Source organism: Montipora foliosa, chromosome 1 (assembly GCF_036669935.1).
Source record: "Montipora foliosa isolate CH-2021 chromosome 1, ASM3666993v2, whole genome shotgun sequence".
NCBI lineage: Eukaryota > Metazoa > Cnidaria > Anthozoa > Scleractinia > Acroporidae > Montipora > Montipora foliosa.
In genome coordinates, this window is record NC_090869.1 from 51,981,051 (window position 1) to 51,996,050 (window position 15,000).

The 15,000-nt window shown below is 38.1% G+C and overlaps 1 long non-coding RNA gene across 2 annotated transcripts in view; it reads right to left on the reverse strand.

Moving 5' to 3' along the window:
• Positions 1-12,550, reverse strand: part of LOC138000804 (uncharacterized) — a 28,447-nt gene extending 15,897 nt beyond the window's left edge. The window contains exons 1-5 of one of the 2 annotated variants that reach the window (XR_011123201.1): positions 12,494-12,550; positions 9,783-10,345; positions 7,417-7,562; positions 1,405-1,494; positions 263-416 (exon numbers count right to left, since the gene is read on the reverse strand). This is a non-coding gene — a long non-coding RNA (uncharacterized lncRNA). Of the gene's footprint in view, positions 1-262; positions 417-1,404; positions 1,495-7,416; positions 7,563-9,782; positions 10,346-12,493 lie in introns of those variants that run through there. The other variant, XR_011123202.1, reaches the window with a different exon arrangement.
• Positions 12,551-15,000: the final 2,450 nt, after the last annotated feature.

A 15,000-nucleotide genomic window follows, 5' to 3' on the forward strand; every position in this document is an offset into this window, starting at 1 on the left:
ATGCTACATGTATGTCGCAATAAGGACTACATGTATATGCCATTTTTAAGATGATTTACCATGGAAAAAGGCTAAAAACCATTTGTAACCTTTCATTTCGTAAACATTTGAAGTTCAAGGCCTTATTTTGCATGTTGGGGGCCTGGTACAAATATCATTCTTAAAGAGTTGCCTATTGGAGTAACACAAACACGCCCTTTGTTCAGATTAGCCGATCTGAGTGGCTGATATATACACATCACTAAAATTGTGACACAATTACCTTCTCTACTAGTGTTGGAAGTACATGTATAGTGCAGAAGACCTCATTTTGTTTTATTTATCCCAACTACTGTCGATCAAGATGCATAATTACTGTTCCTTTGTATTCAAAATGTCTTCAGGGCAGCAAAAAAGTGTTTTTCTTATCCTGAAACCTAAAACAAGCATAAAACTGCTCAGAAAAAAATTGCATAATTTACATTATTTGTCACATAATTGGGCTTTCTAATCTCATAATCTGCCCTGCAAATTTTGCATAATTTTTTCATCACACTGTATCAGAAGGCCTGTTTCTTCATGCTTTATTGTACAGTATAGCCTCTTTTCCTAATTCTAATCAAACATTTGATAGAGTTTGCTAACAAAGGCACCTTCCATCCTCCACTGATGTTCTTTTGGGGAATGTGATTTTTCATGTCTTACTGGTAATTGACATTTAAAAGAATTATTATTATTATGTACCGGTAATGACAATTCGCATCCACTGCCTTGGGTGGAGCCTCGGTGTCTAGATATTCTTCAAAGTACAAGTAACTGCTTTTACTTTAATTACCTTTCTAGAACATAAACACTCTCCTTGGTGGCTATCTATATTAATTAATTTATCTTTTTAAAGTGATATCAAAGATGATAGCATCATGATCAACTGATACTACTATGAATTTCCCAGTTGGTAACCATGTCAGGGTTAGTTGTAAGAACTAAGTCTAATATATAATGATCTCTAGGTGATTGCTTCACATGTTGAGTAAAAGAGTGGTCATTCACAATAGGGCTGTTTATGTGAGAGAAAATAAGCTGCGGCTTACATAAGACGCGAACACCCCGTGTAAATGGTACAAAATCTACGTTCATGGCTTTCTCAAGCTGCGGCTTATCCTGGGCGGGGAGTTTCCACTTGTATAAATAGTTCCTTTCCCGTCTTATGTAAGCTGCAGCCGGAGTAAGCTGCGTCTTATTTTCTCTCATATAAATGGCCCTAATGTCAAGCAGCTCATTCCCTACTCTGTATGCAAGATTGGGTTGAATTGATTAATAAATTATTATTCTCCCCACCCCAGGAGACATGTACACTTGGCAGATTGAAATCAGGAGTGAGAAGAATGTAGGGAAGAGATTTGTCATTCATCTTTTCCTCATTACCTGCTATCCGCCACCTGTCACCCGCCACCATTCACCTGTCCCTGTCACCCATGGAAAAGTGCTGCTACCGAAAATGAACCACAACAGTATCTAAAATAAAATATAAAATAAAATTCTAATCACCTAAACTTACCTCAAACAGACAAAAATTAATGGTACAAATCATTTCACTGACCTTGCATAATATTATGATAAATCAAAACAATTCAATAGACTTAACGTTCACACTTACTGTGGTTCATTGTGGTCCACACTTGGTTCCTCCGTTTTTTACTGACAGGCAGTGTTGGGGGGAGGGGGGGGGGGGGGGGCAGCACACTTAATTCTTAGCACCATCAGCTCTACTCAAATCAAAACTACATTGCTTGGCAAACTCATCATTTTTACGCTGTTGTCAGCTCTATGCAAATAACAACTGCATTGCCAGGTGAACAGATTTTGTTTCTCACCATCATCTCCACGACAGGTGATAAAAAGCCTTACAAGACATGCTAATCCTGTTGTTTGTCTACGTTAGGGAACGTGATTGTTGCAAATCCCTTTCAACAGGAAATAATGACGTCCCAGGGTCGTCCCCCATTAAAATAAATTGTCTCCCTTACAACGTCTCTCATGGGAAGAGGGAAGTAAAACCAAGGAACTGAGTGTGTACCACAAGTGACCACAATTAGCATGAACGTTAAGCATATTCAATGTGAAGTCAGTGAAATTTTGCACCATTTTGACTTTATTAGTTAATTTTAGGTAATTAAGAGACGTCTATATTTATTTTAGATACCATAGTAGCTCATTTTACAGTGTAGGTCATTTTCGATACCCTTGTACAGCTGTAGCTCATTTTAGATATCGATTTCCCTTCATCTTTTTCCAATTCTAAATAATCAATATACGACAAGGACTGTCCCACGAGTGTTTTCAAGTTTAGCGGGGAGAAGAAGTGTTTTGAGAGAGCCAACGTAGACTCCAGATGTTTCCATTGGCTTCCAGATGCCATGTTTGTGTCCCTCCGCAGGCCTTCTGATAGGGTGCGTGAAAAAATGCAAATTATGCGAAATTTGAAGGGCAGATTATGCGTTTTGTTTCTGAGCAATTTTAAGCTTGTCTTTCAAGGTTTCTGGACAAAAAAAAAAACAATTTTTTACTGCCCTAAACACATTTTGAACATAAGGGAACAGTAATTATATGAATCTTGGTCGACATTACATGTAGTTGGGTCAAGTACAAAAAATGAGGTCTTCTGGTACTATTGGTGCACCACGTTAAAAGTTGAAAGGACACAGCTAACATGCCAAATGAATGATCAATAATTATTTATAATTATTCCTGTATGCTACGACTAGCTTCTTACACTTTGTTTTTGTGTGCAGTATTATAATTATTTCTGAACAGATTTGCTAATCTGAACAAAGGGCATGTTTGTGTTACACCAATTGGCGACTCTTCAGGGCTCGAATTTAACATTTTTAGTAAGGCGCCAATTGGCGACTGATCCAAAAATTTTGGTCGCCAGATCTTAACTTTTAGTCGCCATTTTTTTCACTGATATTATTTTCTTCATTTTTCTGATGATCATGTACACATGCAATCTTCTTCATAGTCCTAAGTTGAGGTACACTTAAGCTTCTAAGACTGAGATACTAAAACTTAAAAGGAAGCCAGGGCTCGTAAAACATATCATTATGCATTACGAGGTAAATAATCAATGTGAAAGCAGCTTTAGTCACGTTTCCTGTGCTTCCAGTCCGCTTTTGTTAAGTTTCCATGTAACATCGAGTCTATAGCTTACATAAATAGACGAACCTGAACATAAACAATCACCAGTTTTCCATATTTTCAGCGCTAAAAAGGCAAGGCTTCGTTGTGAACTTCACGCTTCAATGATTGCACGTGTTGTTTAGTGCGCCCGCAATACCAGCTGCTGAATCAAACATGGCGCTCGATTATGAAACATGGAGATCGAAGAGCCAGAAGAGTCGTGGGTTTATTTTGTTATTTCTGTGCGCATAAATCGTGCATTTTATCCAAAACTACGGTTGACTTGCCTTTGAGGTTAAAAGGATGAAGGAAAAAGGTGAAGGTTAGTCGCCAACTGGCGACTAGCTCTAAAAATCTAGTCGCCAACGCTTGATTTTTGGTCGCATTGGCGACCAGTGAGTCGCAATGTCGAGCCCTGCTCTTTAAGAATGAGACTCATACCAGGCCCCCCACATGCAAAATAACGCCTTGAACTTCTCATATTTACGAAATTGAAGGTACATGTAACAAAGGCTTTTTAGCCGCTTTCCAAGGTAAATCATCTTAAAACTGGCGTATTTGTGCAGGAACTCCTAAGAAACTTGTTAATTTATGTTTTATTTGTGCGTTCTTTTGTGAATTATGCGATTTTTCGTGAATTGTGCGATCTGATGCAATTTAAGGTCGATAGTGCGAAATCGCACCATCGCATAATATCAGAAGGCCTGCCTCAGGCAGCCCAGTCAAAATGTGCTGGAAGGCGGCGATTTTGCCGCCAACAAAAGTTGATTCAATTTGATAACATATTAAGTGAGGTCTGGTGAATAGAGCGGAAAATTCGAGAAACTTTTTCACACTAACACAGAAGAGCGGGGTTACTCGGGCCTAGGAAAGCCTTGAACATGGGAAAAGGACCCTTGCAGTTTCCACCAAGGTGGCGTCTAAACGAGTTCGTAGAGATGAGTCCGAAATTTCTCAATAATTTTGTAAGATCTCAGTTATGTTGACTTGGACACCTATAGTTTTATACAATGTCTTTCTAATAAGGACTGGAAGAGTTTGAAAATAACTGGAAAATAACTGGCCTTTTAGGGAAAAAGCTCTTGAGTAGTGTTATCTGTAAGCTGAAAAAGAAAAGCTTGAAGTTTAACTCCTGTGTCAGATAAAACCATTTGAAGCCGAATTTTCAAATTATTTTGGGGGAACATGCCCCGGACACCTCTACCCGGCAAGGGCCAGCTGCCTACTACTCAAGCCATCTTGCCTACTACTCAAAACCATTTTGACTAAGCTGCTCAGAAGGACACAAACATGGCATCTCCATACTGAACACTATAATAATTTTGAGTGGGTATCCTTTGCCAAATAAATCTAGTACGGAATATCATACAACCCTGAAACAGTTTTCTAACTGTGGTTTTGAATCTGGTGTCTGTCAGGAATATACTCATTATCACTGTATTTAAGGCCCGGTTCAGACGCCACTCCACTCATGTGCCGAACCTAATTTAGTTAACTCCGACTTTGGAGCGACATTGGCATGACATCTGATTCAGACGGTGCACTGTGTGTTGAGCCAAATCTTTATTTCACCAGGGAGGAAGAAAAAGGCCTGGGTCCGATACCATATTTCAACTTTCAAGATGTTGACTGTGAAGGAGAGGATGCATGTAGCTCTGATTGGAGAATTTAAAAAAAAATTGAAAAATTAAAAAAAAATTAAACAACCTAAACTAGTGAGCAGCTCTCTGCAACTGTACATGTATCTGTAAAACTTCTTTCTTCTCAGACGTGTTTCAAGCAAACACGATTTCTTCAAGAAATCTTACAACTTTATTTACTGTAGTTATTCGGTTATAAGGCGCACTCGGTTATAAGACGCACCAAAAAATTGAGAGTTATCAAATTGAGAACAATTATCCTTACACAACTGGCATGCGAACTCTTTTTGTTAACGTAAACAAAGTGAAAATGTCACGCATTTAAATTAATGATATATGATATACATAAAAAGAAAAGCTAAAAGTTGATACATGAAATGATAAACATACAACACATACACTTTTATTTGAACCTTCCGACTTAATAAAAAATTAATAGTCAGAGTTCAGACTTCAGACTTCAAGCGAAAGCGAATGGCGAAAAACTCCCACCAAAAGTCTTATTCAAAGGTGTTCGACAGCTGAATATCAACACGCCACCAAGGATGCAAATTTCAGTGCACAAGAAAGGCTGGATGAATGACAAAGGTACATGTATGTTTTATCTCCACACTGTTTGTTCAGAGAAGAAACTTTTCATGCCAGCGACAAACACGATTCTCGAAATTCGAAACAAGGTTTGGACGATTGTATTGTTGTCGTGGGTATCACGATACTGAGCATGTGCTTAAAAGCACGTATGCAAATTTCCATTTGTTTGCTTCTCTCTTGAAGTTGTTTAGTGTTCTTAAAGGTCTCTAAAAGCACTATTCTCTTTTTTGATTGACAACTAGTGTCCTTTTCTGGTGTCATTTAAACTGCAAGTTCTTCTCAAATTGTGATCTTAAGATTTTGTTGCATGAAAATACTTGGCTATAAGACGCACCCCAATTTTAGCACTAACTTGACACCCAAAGACAGATTTTTCTTGAAAAAACCGTGCCCCTTATAACTGAATAACTATGGTAATCCAAATCTGATGTCATGGTTTTGGCCAAAATCGTGGCCGCAAAACATAGTTTCTCACGCCTTGCCCTAACATTTCACAGCAGCACATGTTCCCTTTCCAAAATCGGCTCAAACATTAATGTTTGTGGCCGTCATTTTTGCCAATCAGATATGGCTTAAATACAGGCGTTTACTGTATGATTGTAAGCCTCCTTGAAGAAGACTTACTCTTACAGAGACAGCAGAGTACTGCTCACTAGTTTGGTTTTTTTAATTGTTTACAATTTTTTTCACAAAAAACAGCAGCATTTCATTATGGTCAATCTTTTGAACATGTTGGGAAACATACCGCGTTACGTAACGCAACACAACCTACTCTTTAATAATAACTTTATTATACACAGACTCTTAACTCAGCCGGTATTTGTATTTAAAGATGTTAGAAACTTTGATCGCCTGTATTTCAATTTTAAAGAGATAAGGATGTATTTTGACAACTTAATTGCTTTCAGTTAATTGCTTTTGAACGTAACGTGCACCATGTATTTTTAGGAGATAAGAATATGACATGCACTTATCATATGTGAATAATAGATATCTTAGACCTTTAAATGCCCAAACAGGAAAGAGTTGTTGTTAGTTGGAATGTATGTACGGTGTGAGCGAACGTTGATTATTGTTGGGAATAAAGAAGGATATACAGTCCAAGTTTCGAGTGTTTAAATTTGAGTGTGGATATTCCCGAACAGAACATTTTACACCATTGTCTCTTCCTCATAAAACTTACGAGCATGAGAAACAAGTTCTCAGAGGGACTGATAGGAAGATTAATAAATTATCATCATGTGTATTTGGTTCGGCACATGAGAAGAACGCAGTATAAATCACCTGCCCCTTCAATGTCAACTAATGTGGCAGACCCTGTTGAACTTCAAGTTTTCGCCACACTTAATTAAAAGTACTGTTACAGTACCAAACTGATTCAGACGCCGCTCTTTTGCCGTTCTTAATTCCTCAGTTAGGTGAGTGGAGTGGCATCTGAACTGGGCCTAAGTAGTGCCCAAGCCCACAGGTGGGGGGATTTGACCACAAATTTGTGCTCCACAGTAAGGGCTATTGACATATACAAAAAAAAGGAAATGTCAAATGCCTGTGGGTATGCTCACCCTCCCCTGGGTCAGGGAAAACATTGATAGGTGCATAACTGCTGAATAGACCTTTCTACAGATACGGCGGCCAGTTTGATTTCTATTGTTTCAAATAGCTATTATGGGTTGCCCATGGGGCAAATAAATATTAATTTGTCCCCAGAGCATCCCATGTCTTTCGAAACAATAAGAAACAAAATGACCGCCGTATCTGTCTATGGACCGGTCTATGTACATTGAAAACCGTGCCACCTTTGTTAGCACTCGGTGGTATTCTTTGAAGAACGAGTCAGAATACAATACTTGCTATTCTTATGCAAATTGCTTTCTAATCGTTTCTTTCCGACAAAAAGAACTTCTGCGGGTTAGGTCAGTACAGTATTGTAACGACGGAGAAAATATTTCTAAGGCTACTTCGATAGCCGGGTATTCTGATGTTATTCCGTACCAGCTAGTATCAAATTGTAGAACAAAAACCTCACCTTGTTTATTTGAAGCGCCGTTCCCTTCTTCCAAAATCCTCGATCTATCATCTTATCCTGCACATGCAGTTTTCACGACCTTTGAATTTGATGACAAAGCGAAAACATGGTTGCCTGAATGAACGATCCCACAGTGCATTTTGAGCCTGATCACGTGACAAAAAAAGGACTTTAATTTTTAAACGGCATAGCGTGTTCGTTTTAAAATTGGAAATATATGCTCCCTTGTTTACCAAGACGGGAAAGGAACTCTGGTTCATGCTACCGCAAAAGTTTGCATAAGGGGACATGCAATATATTTTTAAAAAGTTTCCTTCCCTTCTGGTTCGTGGGCGGACAGGAGATCCGATGAAAAAACATCGACGGTTTTGTGTCACATGCTTTCATTCACTTCCATCGATCGACAAGGAGATCGGGTGAGCCCCATTACCACTTTTCTCAGGAACTTGTGTTAAAAACCACTGCAAAAGATTATAGATTAATCTTTAGAATAACTTGGGGAGCCAAAAACAGGAAAAACCCCTCTTGAGTCAAATCTAAATCCTTCTGGGATTAGGCAGAGCTGAGGCCACATGGCGTTGATAGTTGTGCAAATCAGTATTAACCCGGCGTTGTCAATCAATGGTTTCCGATAATCGATAAAATCAATGATAATCAATAATAATCAATAACAATTAATCGATTGATATTGGAAATCGATAAAAATCGAAGACTTAAAGTTGTGTGAGTATCGATTTCTATTGATTTTCATCGATTGTTATTGATTATTATTGATTTTTATTGATTATGAAATTTGTCATTTTCTTAAATAAAACGCACCATATGAATGAACAAACCATTCAGTTATCTTTATTTGTTGTGTTTTATGTTAAATTTGTAGCATTTTTACCCCTTATTACTATTAAAAGCTCACTTAAATTACTAGACTCTGATCGTCTCGAAACAAGAAAAAAATTGTCTTCAAGTCTCTTCAGTGTCGCTCTCTTCCAGCTTGTTAATTAGTTGAGGAAAATGTTTTTGTCTGCGCTCACTGTCATGCTGCCTGAATATACGCATGCAGGCCAAGAACATACATCTTGAACATTCACCCGTGCAACCGAAAGGGAAGATAGCAGAATAATTGTTAAAAGGAAAATGTAATGCGCTTCCAGAATAGCATAAAGAAGGCACTCTACAACGCTCAGAACACTTGCTTGGTATATTAGAGAATGCAACAACACCATAATACAATGAATCATAGAATCATAGAATCATACAATGAATCTGGAGGTCCTGTCACAATTCTAAAATAATAAAAATAAAATGAGTTCCAGTTATTGACAAGACACATTCCGATTATTGTTTTCCCTTGTTTTGTATTGTGGCGTTTTTAAACTTACACAGTAATCTCTTTGCGTAAGGGCCAAAGAGGACCAACAAGCTCGATTTGAAGATGGCCGAGCTGCCCCCGATCATTCGTAACTCTGAACGCATTCCCACGTTCTCCTCTCTTCTTGAATGCGTAGAATATTTCTCCGACATTCACTTCAAAAGGGCATTCGTGATAGCCCTTGACTACACAGCGCACTGACAATTCAACTTGCTTCGCCATCTCTGGAACAAGCAAACTCCGTAACAATTGTGTTCTGGGAATCCCGGTTGAAGTGCAAGGATAAAAGTGTGCAATCGAATTACCCAATTACCCTGGACGTGTAAATATGCCCGGGACCAATGAAGCACGCCCACGCTAACACGCGCCAGAAAGTTGCATAATGAATTATTAATCAATGATTTTCTATAGAAATCAATGGTAATCAATAGCAATTAAGACTCCGAGTGTGAGTATCGATTTTTATCGATTGGTTGCACCAATCAATAACAATCAATGGATTGTTATTGATTATTATTGATTGTATTGATTGCAATCAATCGATCGGAAACCATTGATTGACAACGCCGGGGTATTAATTACGATTTGTTTATTTCTATAATTTCATGTAAATAGTATTTTTTATTGGAACCACAGTCTCCTTACCCTGGCTGCCAGAGGGTTTTCTCTCTCAGAGCGTCGGAATAGGCTTCGCGACTCGCTATTCCATCGCTCTAGGAGAGAAAACATCTCTGGCATCCAGGGTACAGTGTCCTGTTTTTCCCTGAAATATTGTTATGTTACAACGTTGGTTATAAGCAGCTGTACATTAGACACTTAATGTAATGTACATGTATGGCCTGAGGGAAACCGTTAGTTTTGTTTTCCCATTGAAGGTTTTGTTGAGTGAAAGTCTAGGTACATACATGTACAGGGTGTACATGTATATAACAGAACACTTTGATAGAACAACAGGTACACCTGTAAATTACATCCGAGCTATTAATAACAAACATACCCCTCTCCTCTCTCCATGTTTCATTTATGGGTTGGTAAAATTCATATGTTATGTCTGTGTTACAACAGTATTTTATGACCATTTTGAAGGTAATGTGCTGTCATAAATTTGAGAATACCATCATCATCATCGTGATCAATCCAATTTTGATCCGGGTTTCTCCCTGTAAACGGGGGTGGCCGGATTTACCCCTGTAAAAATAATAATTATTAAAATAGTGATACGTATTATACATGCATTGTATCTATTTTGAATTTAAGGTATTAACCCAGTTGCTAATGCCTATTATTCTTGCCATAAATTGTAAATCTTGCGTTATTACATTGTTCACTCTGAGGTAGCCTAAATTTGATGCTTATTTTAACAGGCTTTCATGTACTGTAAGTTGGGAAATACAGAAGAATGGTATTTTCTTTTCTTCACTTTAGAGAGTTTTTCAAGAGTGGAAACACAAAAGTCTTCTATGATTGACAAGGATCCAACAGCAAAAGAAACCACACCCTTTACATCAATGCATGTCTTTTCTGCAGTAGACATAATTACCATTGCTGGGCTTGCATGCTCTAGAAGGAAGGAAACAAGTCACGGTGATGATCAGACATTAATAGCAATGGTGATTAGTAGTATTTACTGGGGGTTGCTAAACACAGGAATGTACATGTAACAGAACGGACTGGAACAGGGCAATAAAGCATAAATGAACAATTTAAAAGACTGCTCGCAGTCCGTTCTGAGTCAGTTGAACCGCCCTCTTTAGTCAGTAGGGACTTTAAGATAGTACACGACGGTAGACTGGGACGGTTAGATGAGTGTCACGTCACGTAAAATCTCGGTGACATTTGATGGTGGAATCTACGGTGAAAACGGTAGGAATTCATCCATACTTATTCGCACTATTTTAGTCTTTTCCTTTATTATGCATTGAAAACTGATCACCCAATGGGTTAAATGTGTATTTGGTTGTGTCTGTCTTGATTTATCCATCGCTGAAATGAAAAAATCGAGCGAAAATTCTGAGTTCATTCAAAGACTGTAGACATCACTCGGCCACATTGCGGCTCAACCCAAAATTTGCTTGTTCTCAGTGTAGCGTTATCCATAATCCACCATGACACAGGAGGAAAGCAGAAAAGAAAGGTAAAGAGATAACTGTAGCCGCATTTTTTGTTTATGAACCAATTCCCCTTAGCGGATTTACTCTCCCTAGAATCCAAGGAATCTAAACAAAATGGTTTAAATTCCCAGTAAGGATAAAGAGGATTCACTGATTCGTATTCATGGTATAAAATAAGAAATTCCTCGTCGCTAATTGAACCTTCTGCAAAAGAAATTACAAGAGAATTTCTCGCCTCTTCAAAAGACATGTTTATTCCACCGTCCTACGGTCGTGTTGGCCGAATCTTAAGTTAAAAATTTTCGCGCCTTTCTACCGTACTCGTCCAAAGTCTCGTCCCAGCCTACCGTTGTCCACTATCTTAAAGTCGCTAGAGACACAAGCAAGCCCAGGGGAGAATGGTGATAGAGCCAGATATAGGGACTGCACGCTCTTCTGTAACCGACGCATTTAGAAGCTAATTAGTGAATGTGATATCACAGATGGTTCTGCTTCTTTTATTTGCTTAATGTAAATAGACACTCAAAATAACTACAGTAACAGCATCAATCAACTATTCTGAAAGGAAACTGCAGAAAAAGTACTGTATTTACTTTGAATTTAATGAGCAACACTCCAAAAAAGGGCAGTAAAAAGCTATTAAAGAGAGGTAGAAATCCTAAGCAGAGAGAGGCCACAGATTTTTGCCAGATTTGCAGAATGAATGTTAAATTGAATATTGGAGTGTTTTGGCAAGTTTTGACGGTGTGATGTTCTTCTACAACAATCAAGCACAAATTCTTGTTTAGCAAGGACAACTCATCTATCATTAAAACAGTGAACTCAGGAGATAGAGCTTGTTCTGCAGAAAAGATGACTCAATACTTGTTTGAAGCCATGTCCTTTTAATAAACAAATTCCCCTTCTTTTCAAAGGCAACTATTTAGACCCATAGATAATCGTTTGACGGAATCTTGTCTTAGTGATGCTGCAACAAGGATCGATTACCACTATGGATGGTGTTTGATTTGGGTCCCTGTATCCTTTGAGACGACAAAGCCCTCATAACTATTGATCTTGCCAAAACAAGTTGGTAGCACAGCCATAACCTAACATACTTGGCCAATAGAAGAGCTTTGACCGCATTAGTTTCTGCTCTTGTTTGGGTTCACTGTGAAAGCCAATTGAAGTGAAAAGTCATAGAAACTGCAAAAGCGATACATGTATCATGCTTATCTTTTTTCAGGAAAAATTGAGGACAGATTGGCGTCACAATCTGACAACAAGTAATTAATTCATCCAAAAAATCTGACATCGGTCCATTGTTGGTTACAAAAAATTGTGCAGTCCCTATATTTCACCGGTAGGTACAAAACACAGGTCACAGGTCATTGTTTTACCAACACAGACAGCATCCTAAACATTCATAAAAGGGTAAAAGTTAAGAATCCGATCCCACCAATGCTTCCGCCAATGCGTCGGCCGACTGTCGACCGACGCGTTGGCTGATGTTTAATCTTATAACCTATAAGATGCGTTGGTGGTGTGTCGGTGGCGCGTTGGTGGCGTGTTGGTGACTCATTAGGGCCGTATTGAATTGTTGAAAACCTCAACATACCTTTTTCAAACTGAACAGAAATGTCTTCCGACGGAAAACTTTCACTTTTGACTGCCATCTTGTATTTCGTGATATTAGAACCAAGTTCCCATTACGACAAGTGTTATTAGTTCTAACCCAGTTTTCACTCTGGCAAAGTGTTATCAGAACCCAGTTTTCACTATGCCAAACACGTTACCCAAGACTTCGTCTTTATCAGCATTTATATATATTATTACAGGGCTTCTAAGAGGGTGCGAAAAAAAATTGCACATGCGGGACTTTGAAGTATCATTATGATAATTCTGATAACAAGGAAAGTTATGGCTTCTCATCAGTATTTTTTTTTTTGCAATCTATTAGCATAAAACGTTACATAGTAAACTTTTTTATCCTACACTGTATAATGTCTCGCCAGTCTCTCCATTGAAGACCCTTTGTTGTGCAGCCTTCGGTGCTAAAGACTCCCTAAAGTATTTTCCTTCAAAAGGGATTGGAATGTCTGCTAAACCATTTGAACATAAAATTATCTTAAATAATTAAGCCATTAATAATAGTAATACAAACGTTCTTTTATGGCTCATCTCCTCAACTCAATGAGCCTTACAACAATTTTATCACTAAATAAACTCCCTATCTAATCAAAACCAAAAATTATAACAAATTACAAACATAAAAAAGACTCAAAAAAGATATGTTTTAAATTCAGTTTTAACAGTGTGAAGTCCTCATTTTTAAAACGTTCTCAGGCAAAGAGTTCCATAGTTTTGGTGCTGCGAACAAAAAAGCTCTGCCACCATACATGTAACTGTCACTTCTAATCTTTTGAGAATGGAGTAGTAAGTGTGACGATGATCTTAAAATTCTTGACAGATGGTACTCATCAATAGACCTAATCGGCTAACTCAATGTTGTACCCAATTCAAATCTCCCGGGATTAAGAATCTTTGTGTGTTGTATTTGCATAATAATGAAGCATTCATATTAAATGATATGGAAATACAGTGTACCAGGAACAAAACGTTTCATTCCCAAAGGGTTTTAATTGGGTACAACTTTGAGTTAGCCGATTAGGTCTATTAAGTTAAAGGCATCAAATAGTTTGCTGACTGGCATGCAGGGCCTTGTAAGTTTAAAAAGGATCTTGAATTTAGTTCTCTTCTCAACTGGGAGCCAATGTAATATTATTACACATGTAATACTGAATTAACATCAGTCTGAGAATTGTAATTCGCATTATACTTGCATTCAGAGCTGCATGTACATGTACTACATGCATGTTCACCGCATGGAAGTTAGAAAACAGTGTAACACACGTTTTAGGTAAGGCCTTGTCATACTCCTGCACTCTTCCTTATAAAAGCCATTTACTGTAGTCAAAGATTTGAGTGACTGTTCAGTGGTCTGGGTCGTACACTGTAGGATTTTCTACCAGGTATTGACCATTTTAGCTACATTATACCTGGGGCAGGTTGCTCGAAGCCTGGTCAGTGCTTACCGTTGGTTAAGAGGTATCAAAACCCATAGGTTTCCATGGTGATTTAACACTGGTTAGCACTACCCATGCTTCGAGCAACCCAGGCTTGGTCTGAATCGAGCCACGGTAGAGGTGTCTTGGTGTGAGTCATTGACCAAATGAAGTCTGGACATTTTACCTTTTCATATTTTCCTATTTTTCAAGGTCGTTGTCGCCTGATTAAGTGATGATCTGTTACTTGATTGCACTAGCCTTTGATTCATAGAATATTTTTCGTGGATCTAAAATGACTTGCTGTGTCATGTAACTTATATTATTTTATTACTTTATGTTCAGTTGTATCACCCATACTACTTTCCAATCATTATTTGTCATCCTTACATGTATGTTGTATGCAGATCATAAGTATAATTTAACTGTTCTCTGTAAGTTGAAAAAAATTATGTTAATGCCACGACTACTGCTACACTGTTATCATCACTATCTACATTTCTACTACATAGACTTGATATCATTGTTCTGTAACTCAACAGAACCGTGTTCTCTGAAAAGTGATTAAATTTGGTGCATTCTATCAGTGGAGTTTGGGTTGATTTGTCAATTGTACACCATATTACCCCCCTCCCCTCCCTTGCGTGATTGTTGAGGATTGAGTATTTTGCAACCTCCAGAATCTTTGCAATCACATTTCCCCACCTATAGTTGTAAATTATCAGCTGACATCCTATATTCTGCTGGGGAAAATTTGTTCAGCAAGCTGTAAACGATCAAACAGCTGCCAATATCAATGTAGCAGGTAAATGCTTGCCCATGTGAATCCCCATTACAGTATGTGAAGATTTGACTGATGAAAGTCAATTGCACATTACTTTGGAGCTCACATGTGGTTATAAGGAATGGCACTGGTGAAGAGTGCCCTTGACTTATTTCAAACAATATTTAAACCAGAAGTTACAGCATATGTTGAAGTCTATTGAATTTGTGTTTTTTTTTTATTCATGTTGGTGAATAAAAGAAGTGTGATAGAATTAAGCAGTTCAAATGCTGCGCT